Raw genomic sequence first — 11,768 nt, forward strand, 5'->3', positions numbered from 1 at the left:
AACAAAATGTTTCTGCTGTGTTGAAACGCAATTCTCAGAGTTAAACCTTGGAATAACAAGACTGAGTAGAGTCCCTTTAGAGAATAAAGAAGCCAAAAAATGAACATTACCACTCCCCAGGAGAAATGAATTTCTTCTTGGCACTGATTGAAAATGTAGAGGGTGAAGCTCCAAAGAAATCTCTCTGTAGGCATTGTAAGGAATTGAGAGCTGCTGCCAAGCATTTCTGCAGTTCCCACAGAGACTTCATACCAGGAGGACAACAACAGACCAAAAAAAAGCTCAGTAGAGCTTGTCACACCTGGAACAGCTGGATGTAAGTTTATAATAGAAATATTCAGTCTGCTAAGAAATTTTCAGATTGATTTAAAAAAATAAATTAAAGGAAGATAAAGTATGATTTACTGTTGCATGCAAACTTTGCACTGAGCGCCCGTCTTTGGTTTCCCTTTTTTAGGCATATTCTTATGCCTAATAATTTTGAAATGAAAATAATTTTTAATATGCTCAAGATATGGCTAAGTTAGAATAACTCTTTGAGCTTTTTAATTAGGTAGAATCTGATTTTGTAATTAACTATATTTTCAAAGAGTCCTCCCATACTTTCACTGATCTGCCCAATGCCTTCTCCTGGAGATCCAGGCTTGGCTGCAACAAGAAGCCTTGAGACTGAAGTACACAGCCCCATGTTCTGACATGGCATTTGCTTCATCTTCTGATGAAGGAAACATACAGTGGACAAAAATGTCATAGAACTTCGGCATAAAGGAATTTCATCTAAGCAATTTCCTTTCCTTCACTAACCCAGGAATGAAGGAAACAGGGAAGAGGGGGATTGCAAAGAATTGCACCCCTAAGATCTTTAGGTCTCTGGTGAGCAGAATCCTTGCAGCTGTGTCACCAGCTGTGCTCCTCCCATAGCCATGCCTGTTGAAAAGAAAATCAAGAATCTGTATATTAGAAATTCTGACTTGATGTGCAGATAAAGACTAGAAATCTGTGATTCCTTCTAAAGTTCCATGCTACCTTGAAATGCAAAACTAGGAATAAAAGTCTAACTCTGTTGAGTTGCACTAGGGATATTTGATGTATTCTGTATCTCAGAGTAAAGGAAGTAATTCAGAGAGGTGGATGTTGTTGTGGCCAGCTGATGTTAGTTTAAGATGAGTGCACTTACACTTGTATATAGCTTTTTTTCCCTTTAGCACTACAGCTTTAAGTTGTAGAAGTTCTGCATGTCTGTAAAACTAAGTCTACTAAGGCTATGTTTTAAATATACTGCATGTGCAAGAATTATTTAGTTAGGAGAACCAACATCGCTTCCCTAAAAACAGAACTAATAAGAAATATGTCATTAGAAGAAAAAGGTACTTTTCTAAAGCACTTTGCTGATTACTGTCCAAAAGTAATTAATCACTTCAGAGTTTACTGTTACAAGTCAATAAAACTGTTTTTGACAGAACCTAATAAGATATTTAAAAATATAGTGTATGATAAAATCTTACTTGTGAAAAGACATATTAAAAACTTAACCTGACCTGATATTTATCATGACATAAGAAAAACCCTAGTGATTCTTTTATATAGGCAAATACTTTTATACTTAATTAGAGCCCATAAGCTAAATTGGAAAGAAAAAACCCAAAAGCCAAATGCAAAGCCTAAATCTGGAATTATTTAATTTAATCTAGAACCAAGTTACACTGGGCTAAGATCTATGAACAATGGACATGGATATACCATGTTGCAGTTAGAAGTGGTATAAAATTCTGTTGAAAATGTTCTGCTGAATGAAATTATGGCAGTTTGAAAAAATAGGTGAAAACCCAAAGCACCTTGAGCTGGAGAGCAAATCAGATGTAAGATCCAAGAACCTCTCAAACTGGATTGTGATTGATTTTCTACAGAAATTCCAAACATAACTCAGAGTTGACAAAGACTAAAATCTAAAGCAAGTTGAACCCGTTAGATTTCACCCTGGGCTGGGACTAGGACTTCCCTAGAGCCCTAGAAAGGTGCAGAATGGTGGAAATAGTATCATATGGGTTGCAAAGGACAGCCACCCACAGCAGATCACATCTGGCACAGCAGATGTATGATATCAGCAGAAATACCCTTGGGAAGCCACCCGTGATCCCCCTGCCAGGTCCCGGCCTGCTCATGCAGGAAGCAATGTCTGCCTTGTCTGCCTCAGCTGTGGCATTTTGGAGCATCCAAAACCCCCAGTGGCAATTCCTGCCCCTTGCCTTCTTGTCCAACTAATAAGCGAGTCAAAGAAGGTGTAAATGGATACATACCCCTCAATATGTATGCTGTGTGCCAGTTTAGGCTCATTAGCCAGTATGTAATTATGCCTGATTTCACATCACTCCTGAACTTGATCCATTAAGGAAACTTTTATTCTCTGAGACAGCAATAACTTGACCTTAAATGAACTGAATGTAAAATTGCCTAGTGATTGATTTTTCAATTCAATTATTTTTCCTTCAGAAGTTAAATTTAAATGTGGCACTTTACAGTCGACAGAATCTAGGTCAAATAGATGGGATATTAATAATAACCCATCCTATGTGAAATCTAGGGGTTATACTTAGCAGTAAATTCAGTTTATGGAATTCTCTGAAGACTGAATTTTACGTAAGCAGCCATCTCATGTCAGACCAAGGCACAGGCCAGAGTTTCCCAGACTTTTCAGTACTGACCTGGGACCCCTTCCTGCCTGGTGTGCTTCCTTCCTCTCTACCAGTACTGGGCGTCAAGGGAGTCAGAAGTAGAGGGTTTCCAGATCAAGACTCTTCTTTGCCTTGTTCAATCCATTGTCTTTCTATCTTCATAGGGATTGACTGAAGAAGACATTGCTATTCACCTTGCATGAGAATAACTGCAAATGAAGACATAGGGTTGCTCCTGTCAAATCCCAGAGGGAAGCAGGATCACGTGCTGTCCAACACAACTGAGTTAAAAGGTGTTGGACAGCATCCAGTCCAGCTAAAGCACCTCAAAAGAGAAAAATCCAAAAACTAGACCAATCAGGAATGATAAATCAATTAAAATGTTGTATGAGCTGAAACAAAATAACAAAAACTTGGAAATATGTAATTTATTTGTGCATTGGAGCTTGTCTGAAAGGCACTAAAGACTTTAGTGATGCTGGTCTTTCCTCACTGCAGTGTTCTTTCTGTAGATTGCTGGTAGATGATATCTAAGAAAGCAGTGGCCATGCCACCTTGGCACTGTGCTGGCTAGGCTAGCTTTGCCCCATGCAGGTAGCAAGGGGGACAGCAAGAGCCCACAGTGCCTGGCTGTCTGGGAGAAGTGAGGGCAAGCTTCTTCCTTTGTATCAGGTGTCTAATTAACAGCCCTGGAGAACACTAATTCATCTAAGCTTCTGGTTCAGATGAAAAGGAGATCCCCTATGCAATAAATTAATGTAGAAATGGAGGCTTGTCCAAGTGATGGCCTACAGAAATGGGCAGGTTGACTATGACAGGTAGAAACAGCATTGAACATTTTTTGTTGAAAATAAATGAAAATTTGCAGAGGGGGAGATGGAGAAGAAAGACGAAGAGCTACATTTGCTTGAGAAAAAAATACTTCACCATCTACCAGGAAGAGAGGAAGGAAGTAAGCACTTATAAATGAAACCCTGGAATGAATGAGTATGTCCTATCTGATGCCTTTCCAATTTGTTTTTCATCCTGTAGGTCTTGTGGGAGTTCCAATGGCTGGTTGAAAAGCCTTTAAGGCCAGACACAAGAAGAATGACTTCTTCCAGCTTGCTAATGAGGACTGTAAATCCAGGCAGACTTTGGGATAACTCCTAGCGAAACCAAAGGTAGGCTGGTGTCACCCACCGCGGTGCAAACATCTGGAGCGTGTGGTTTGCATTCTGTTGCTGCAATCCAAAGTCTAGCTAAACAAAGAAAGCCATGGGGAGATCAGAAGTGTGGCCCCCTTACTACCGGGTCAGTTTATCTGTAGCTGATGACACGTCCCATACACCTCCCCACGCACACCCCGAGTTCCCAAATCCCTCGGGAAGCGCGAACCGCGGTGCTGGTGAGCCTTCTGGTGACACCTGGTGGCAAAATCGGAATAACACACCAGAAATGGAATCATACACGGGTGATAGCTGTGTTCCTGAAACTAAAGGGAAATTAAATCCATGGGGAACTAATGTGAACTGGAGGCTGGTAGCTAAAAGTGGAGAATAATATGCTAGGAATGAAATGGAGCAGTTTAATAACATTACTTTAAGAGGCCAATCCAGCTCTGATAAATGTATTCTGTATCTGTACAGAGCAGTCCTTAAGGAGGAGCCATAACCAGCTCTGCGGGATCAGTTACTGCCTGTTTAAAAACAACTGTAAACAGCAGTAAGAGAGGATTAATTAGTTTAATTCAGTCAAGTTGTCTCCTTGGATACCATTCAAGTGACTTCCACCGTTGTTCATGTGAAGTAACCAGGAAAATGAGCATCAGAGTAGTAAATACCTGCGGTCCAGGTAAGCATTTTTCATGTGAATTGATTGTGGAATAATCTCTCTTCATTTTGGGTTTGCCTCTCAACATCTTGTAGCAGGCAGGGAGAAGGGGGTAAAGAAGGGGCCTGCACAGGGCAGCCTTCCCCAGCATTGTCTGGGACCTGCCAAAGTGGCCAGGGGAGAAGCCACAGGCACCTTCCATGAGCTGTGGGCAGGCTGTTTGAGGATGCTACATTTATGTCTTTTATTGCCAAGCTGGATCTGTGAGGCCATTAAAGTGAAACACCAGGTACGAGCCTCGAGAAAGCCCTTTCACTGATGAAAGGGTTTAGTGCTTCTACTTTTGTTTCATTTCTCAAATGTGCCCCTTCTGCACCTTGCTGATAATTTACTGACAGCAGACTGTCACTGCTGTCACAGTTATTCAAAATACTCCAGATGTCTACCCTGTCTCACACAACTATTCCATTCACCCTACAGGTTTCCATTATGTGGCTTTTAGCTCTTCTGTGTTGTGTATTTATGTGCTATCTTCCCTTGGCTTTATGGAAACAGCCCTGAAATCACCAGAGGAACTTCAGTTTAGCTTCTAGTTGCCATGTGATGTCTGCTGATGTATGGTGTGGATTAGGAGATGTGTGCATGGCACAGGAGGCTGTGACAACCCTGCTGTTCATTTTCTCCTGCTCCCCTCCTGCTGTGAAAGCGCTGGGGCTGCATTCAGCCTGCCCAGTCACTGCTGAGGGCACAACCAAATTACCAGTTTGGGATTGCTCAGTCAATTGAACACTCATTTAAAAAATGTAGTAACTTGCACTTCACAGAGAAGCAGTGAAATTAAATAGTTGGGTTTCTCTCTGTTTTAATTCTCTGAAAATTTCCTGGCTAGTCAATTATCTGAGGGCAGCAGCCTTAATGATTTGTACACGATGACACACATAGCTCCATTCTCCTATCAGAATGTCCTCATTTTCACTCTGTAATATCACAGTTAAAGGTCAGCAACTATTTCAGTATCAGGTCTATAAGCTAGAAAAGAAAGCAAGCAGGGAACTTCCAAAAGCTTCCTTCCTCCCACAACCTGTCAGTAATTTCTTTACTGTTGGGACAATATCCTAAAATTTCAAATCTTGGTTTGGGAATTTTTATCATGTTTTAATATTTTCCCGTGGTTGAAAAACATATCAGTCTTGCTTATGTGGATTTTTTTATAATTATATTATTTAAATAAGTCAAAAAAATGTGAAGGAATAAGATATTAATATCTTCACAACATGCAAGTAAAGTCTGTGTCCAAGCTCTATCTATAAGCAAGAGTTAGTAATTTTTGCTAATAAGTAAGGAAAGGTAAATGGGAGCCCTTGTCTTGGCTTAGATAGCAGAGATGGATATGCAGAGATCTGTTTGCCCTTAGGGCTGAACTGGTTTTTTCCCCACCCTTGAGATGCTGCAGCCCCCCATTCAACCCTGCTGCTGCTGGGACAGGAGCTGCAAGAGCAGGGATGTGCACAGGATGGGTAAGGGAAGGGTGCAGCACTCAGCCCCCGTGAAACATCTGCTCTATGCCAAGGCTCCAGCAGAAAATAATAAAACAACCTGTTCTTTGTGCTAACTGAGGTTAGCACAAGAGGCAATGATCTTAAATTCCAGGCAGATTTAAATGAGATGTTAGGAAAAAATTCTCATGGTTTGGGTGACTAAGCATTGGCATAGATTGTCAAGGCTTTGTTCTTAAAACCTACAACAGAGGAGATTTCACAATCCCTCAGCAAACTTTTGCCAAAAAATGACTCACTGCAGCAGAATGTGTTGACTGATACCTTGAGATCCCTCACCACTCTCGATTTTAATAATCTGTATAAACACAGCTCATTGATTTGCTGCTTTGTTCAATCATTTGACATCTAAGCCCCAGTAATTACATCAAACATCCTGTATCAGCTGCTCCACGGCTGCATTGCACAGTACTCGGATGCATTTTTACTAATTGGCTGCTTCTCTTTTATTATTTAATGTGTATTAAGTTTTAGCCTGACTCATAGAGAACACTTCAAGTACAAGAGCCAAGCAATAATTAGAGCTGTTAAAAATACATTACAGCAAAAAGTAGAAACTAAGAATTATGAGTGGCACATTTGCTGTTTTTTTTTTTTTTTCCCAGAAGCCCCCAGTGTGAAAGATTATATGGTATCAACAGCTCAAATAATGATGGGGGCTTGTGGCCTTCCTGTTAAATAAATGTATTTCCATCAAGAATTTACTATCTTTTTTTTTGGAAAATATCAGTAATTTAAGAGTTAATAGTAACTGTGAAGAGCTTTCCCCAGACTAGCAGTCTGGCAGGACCACCAACTTCTTACAGCCTTTCTGCTCCTTTTCCTGCCAGATATCTGGTAGCACAGAAATGATATCTGCAGACAGTGACCATCTAGGACAGCTCTTGACTTAGAGGGACAGCTTGTTAACTGAAAATTTATATAAAACTGAAGTTGCACTGATACAAAAAGTCATCTTTATTTTGTCTACAGGAAAGATGAAAACAGTTGTTTGGCTCATGTTGTGAAATGTGTCAGGAAAGCTGCTGGGGCACAATTCTGAGAAACTCAGTCTCACTTTCTTGCTACCTCTAAATTAATAAAGACCCCAAGATATCCCCATTGCTCATTTTGTAGCTGCTGGAAGGGTTTATCACAAATACATTTTTCAACATCAGTCCCAGGTCAGTCTGATGGATAGGAAAACATAATTTGGGAAATAAATATTTATGATGCATAGTCACTTGGAATTTTTTATTTATGCATTGCTCAGTACAGATGCCCATTAAACAGTAAAACCAAAACTGTGCTAGGTTTCAGCATTTATGATTCATCCACTATGGAAGACTTAAATCATCAGCCCATTAAGTGGAATGGCTCTGAACTAAATCATGAAGTCTTTTTAAATGTCAGTCGTTCAAAGAAAAGAAGTTTGTTATAGTTTTTGCATTGAGCAAAAAGGTTGTCTTGAACACAGGACTTACTAACTATATACCAACAGCAAAGCTTAGAATACCTGACACTGGAAGAGTAGCTACTGCAGTTGACATGTTTCTCAGCGACCCATGGGTTTCAGCAGTGATTTCTCTATGCCAAAGGGTTTCCAAAAGTCACAAACTCTTTGCAAAAAGCAGTGTCTGTCTCACATACTGTGAAAATTGTTGTGCTGGGCATGAGGAGTTGATGGAAAAACATCTTCTGCCTGACACTTTACTTTTTTGAAACCCCAGGTGCATATTTTTCATGCTTCTTAAAAGTTTAACTTTTAAGAGAAATAGTCATATCTGGCCACCAGAAACTGATGTTATTAATCTCTAGCTCTGCACCTCTCCTCTGAATGGGCAATGATTGCAAGTAAAATACCTTCAGGTAGGAAGATGATTCTGTGTGCCTGTAGCAAAGCATTTCAGCCTCTCCTCCAAGGTCAAATGATACCACTTCAAATCTACTGACAGGAACCAACCTTAATAGACAAGAAATTTGTCTTACATTAATACAAGGAACATAAAAAAATTATAGTAAATAGTTTAGACAATCAATCATGCTTTTTCTCTTTTAATGTACAGTGTTGGGAAAGCAAAACTTCTGTGTGAGGCTGTAGCATCAGCTTTTCTGTGATAGACTGAATTACTCCTCAATGTCTCCCACAGCATTTCTTAGCAGTACTTTTATTTCAAGTGGTCTGACTCAGAAATCAGGCCTTCACTGTCCTTATTACTGCTTGCACACAGAAAAGATGATCTTGTCCCAGAAAACCTACAGTTTGGGCATATCACAAATAAATGGATATAAGGAACTACTCTGGGGCCTCTGGAGGGAAATGAACTGGACAGAGGAATAGGGGATAATAGGTAATAATAGAAATAGCACTCCCTATAACTACTCTATAACAATCTCATTTTTGTTCCAGAAAGACCTGCTTGGTTTTGCCTATCCAGCTTTTGGGATTATCATCCTAAACTAGGAAAGTTTAACACTCTATTGTATCCTTCTCTAAAGTGAAGGTTTGAAATGAGGCATGGAGATGAGAAGAGATAATGAGCTCTCTTTAAAGAAAGAGCAGGAGGAAAACCAGCTGCAGGTAGTTTTGGCTTTAAACATGACTGGCAGAAAACCAGCCCAGAACTCAAACTATTCTGTGTAGTCCAGGGAAAGTGTCTGCTTCCCACTAGGGTACTCATACTTTATTTACCTGCTTCTATGGAGGTCTATTTCTGTTTTCTTGGAATTAAATACAGCTGAATTTCAGGTCTTTCATGGATAATCCAGCTGCAAGTAACAAAAGGGAAATTAAAAATTCTGAGAAAAAAACTTCACATGATTATGTTGGAAAGGTAGCAAATGCATGATTTAAACAAAGAGAAAATCATATGAAAGATCTCTCTCAAGTGGCTAGAGGTTTGTGGCACTGACATGATCACTGAAAGTCAATCTGTTATCTGCTGGTGCCTCTTGTGAAGGACTCAACCTGCCCTGTTCAGTCTGACAGCAAGACTTTCATGTTTGCCATTGCTGTAGAGAATACTCAGGGCAGCCTTTCACACCTACACTGCCTCAGTGACAATTCTTGCAGTGTTCAAAGACTGAATGAAAAGATGGTTATGCATTGATATTCCTCATCTGAAGCTCTTAAAATGCTCATATTTCCATCTAAGATTTTGCAGTCCTGTTCCACCCCTCTGCTTACTGTAAACCACAGGTTTCCACCTCGTTGAAACTTTCTATGGCATTCCTTGCTCTCTAGGATAAACTGGGGAGGAAACTGCCACTTGCAAATTCCAAAGGTAATGAGAAATTCTTTTGGCAGCAACAGGCTGGGCTAAGAACAGCAGGCAGAAATCGATGCTGGCTGCTCGTTAGCTGCAGCAGCCCAGGGGAGGTGCCTAATCGTATTCTGCCAAGAGCAAATGAACACACATTCCCTTTAAAATGCTTGATGCTTAACTGAAACTTAAGACCAAGAGAAGCCCAGCTCACAATCCTTTTTTGACCTCATTTTTTCTCTCTCTTTGATACTTGAGAAAGACCTCTTAATTTCTCTCTTGTATTTGAGAAGAAAAACTTGTTTTATGGAAAGGTAGACTATGATAGTGGCAGACCTGCACCGCATTAAACACTGTGGATTTTTGTTTCAAAGTTTTTAAAAGAATTAAGTTAATGGAGAGTTTTGAGGGATGTTTTACCCTGAACTGGTTTTACATGCAAACATATTTGAAAGTAAAGCCAGGTTGTATGTGGAGTTTTTTGGCAAAAGAGTATTTCAGTGGCAAAGATTAAATGAAATACTATTTTTTTTTCATTTTGATGCATTTGATTCCACAGAAAACTATTAATGAGTTGTAAATGCCAGCACTTTTGCTAAAATGTAGCATAGGAAATAACATAATAATTAAGTAGATAAGCCAATTTTATTTTCTGATATTTTATACTAAAGACTCTTCTGGCAGTGGAAGGTGATATATATATAATATGGCCTCTTGATGAAACACTGCTCACTTATAAAGAAAACTGCAGTGCTGCATTTTTCAAATTACCATAAACATAATTACCCCCTGCTGAGAATCTGAGTGATAATTCATAGCATCATTACTTTCAGTAAAGACTGCAATTTCTTTCAAAATGTGATTAATTCCTTCCTAAATTATAAAAGTCAAGCTAAAAATTTGTTAGATTGGCAAACATATAGAAATTTCATTATATTTGCTCATGCCAGAATGTACATGAAACCTTCACCTTTTAAAGTAAATCAAAGAAACTTTAAGTCCTGTCTGAGCTGGAAGGGAGCTGTGACGAAGAACAGGGATCCAGTCAAGCAAGAAGGGGATGATGTGTTTGTCCATATGAGCAGATTTTAACAGTGTGCATAAAACTCATTGGCCAGAAGAGGTGTCTGTGCTTCCTTCTGCAGCAGCCAAGTTTCCAATCCTCCAGAAAGCCCATGAATGTTTGTGGTTGTTCCTTCCCAACAGAGGGAGTAGAATTTCACTCCTTGTAAATTAGTCCTGTTGAGGTTGCTTTCTCAGTGACAGGGATGGTATTTACCTCCAAAAGCTTTTGGCCAACATACCATTCTTCATTTTGTTGTGTCCTTCTGGCCCAAATATGAAACAGAGAAGAGGATATAGTCATCAGATTCTAGATAACATGTCTTCAAATCTAAGTTAGACTGAGCTTTGATTTTAAATAGTAGAAGCAGATTTAACAATGTTCAACAGTTGGTGGTGCATGCAGCAAAGACAGCCCTATGTATCTATGCACATTGAATGTCAATATGGTATTTGTCTTCTTTTTATTCAGCTCAATTTGCTTCTAATTTTTCTCTTCCTTTACATAATTTCTTTTTTTAATCCTCACTGGTTGCTAAGTAACTGTAGCAGTATTGCTGCAGATGTGCAATAGGCGTATCTGATTACTGTGGTGGTCTTTCTTTTTAGGGGAAAAAATGTCTTTCAGTAAAATAAGAACAATTATGAAAGCAATGATGGCCTGATAAAAGTTTTTTCTTATCCCAAATTTTTGCAGCTATTCACACATTGTGTCAGCCAATGATAGAAAGTATTTGGGAAGAGTGCATTATATTCAAATGGATCAATCACCACAGGACTACTTTACCTAGAGATTTATACTGCACTGAATATGACATAAGGCAGTCTTGTCAGGCTGCACCTGTGGTGGAACTTTTTTCATAGCACACTCATGCTAAAAAAGGGTAGGCCAGAAGCTGCAAGATTTTTGTCTTTTTGAATTTGCTCATTTTTGTCAGCTTTCTGTGCAGATCCTAAGTCTTATCACTGACCAAGTTCTAATACTTCTGCCCATGGAGGCTGGCAGTTTCTCTTTGCTTTTGTCACTACAGCACTCCAGAGCTTTAGTTAAAGTTTTATGGGGATGTAATGCAGGTGGCTCTCGGGCAAAATGAAATCTCAGCTCATTTTCGTGGCTCTTCACAGTTACTGTGCATGTTATTCAAGTGTCACAGGTGTCCCTTCTGCATTCATCTCTCTGAGCAGTCCCCCTCAGGCAAGCCCTTGCCTGTTGCCTGTCACCCCTTGGCAGACAGGGTGCCATGCTGTTGTTTACCATCTCTGCCACCAGCTGCTCCTCTGTGTAAGAGAGCTGTGTGTGAAGTGCAAGAGTTAAATCCTACTGATCATAATTTTGGGAGGAAAATAGCAGAATGCCTATGTGACAGTGAATGAATGCTCTACTGATAGATTTCATTTTAGCATTTACTAATTTGGGTGTGTTT

The sequence above is a fragment of the Ammospiza caudacuta genome, chromosome 8, assembly GCF_027887145.1.
Source record: "Ammospiza caudacuta isolate bAmmCau1 chromosome 8, bAmmCau1.pri, whole genome shotgun sequence".
Taxonomy (NCBI): domain Eukaryota; kingdom Metazoa; phylum Chordata; class Aves; order Passeriformes; family Passerellidae; genus Ammospiza; species Ammospiza caudacuta.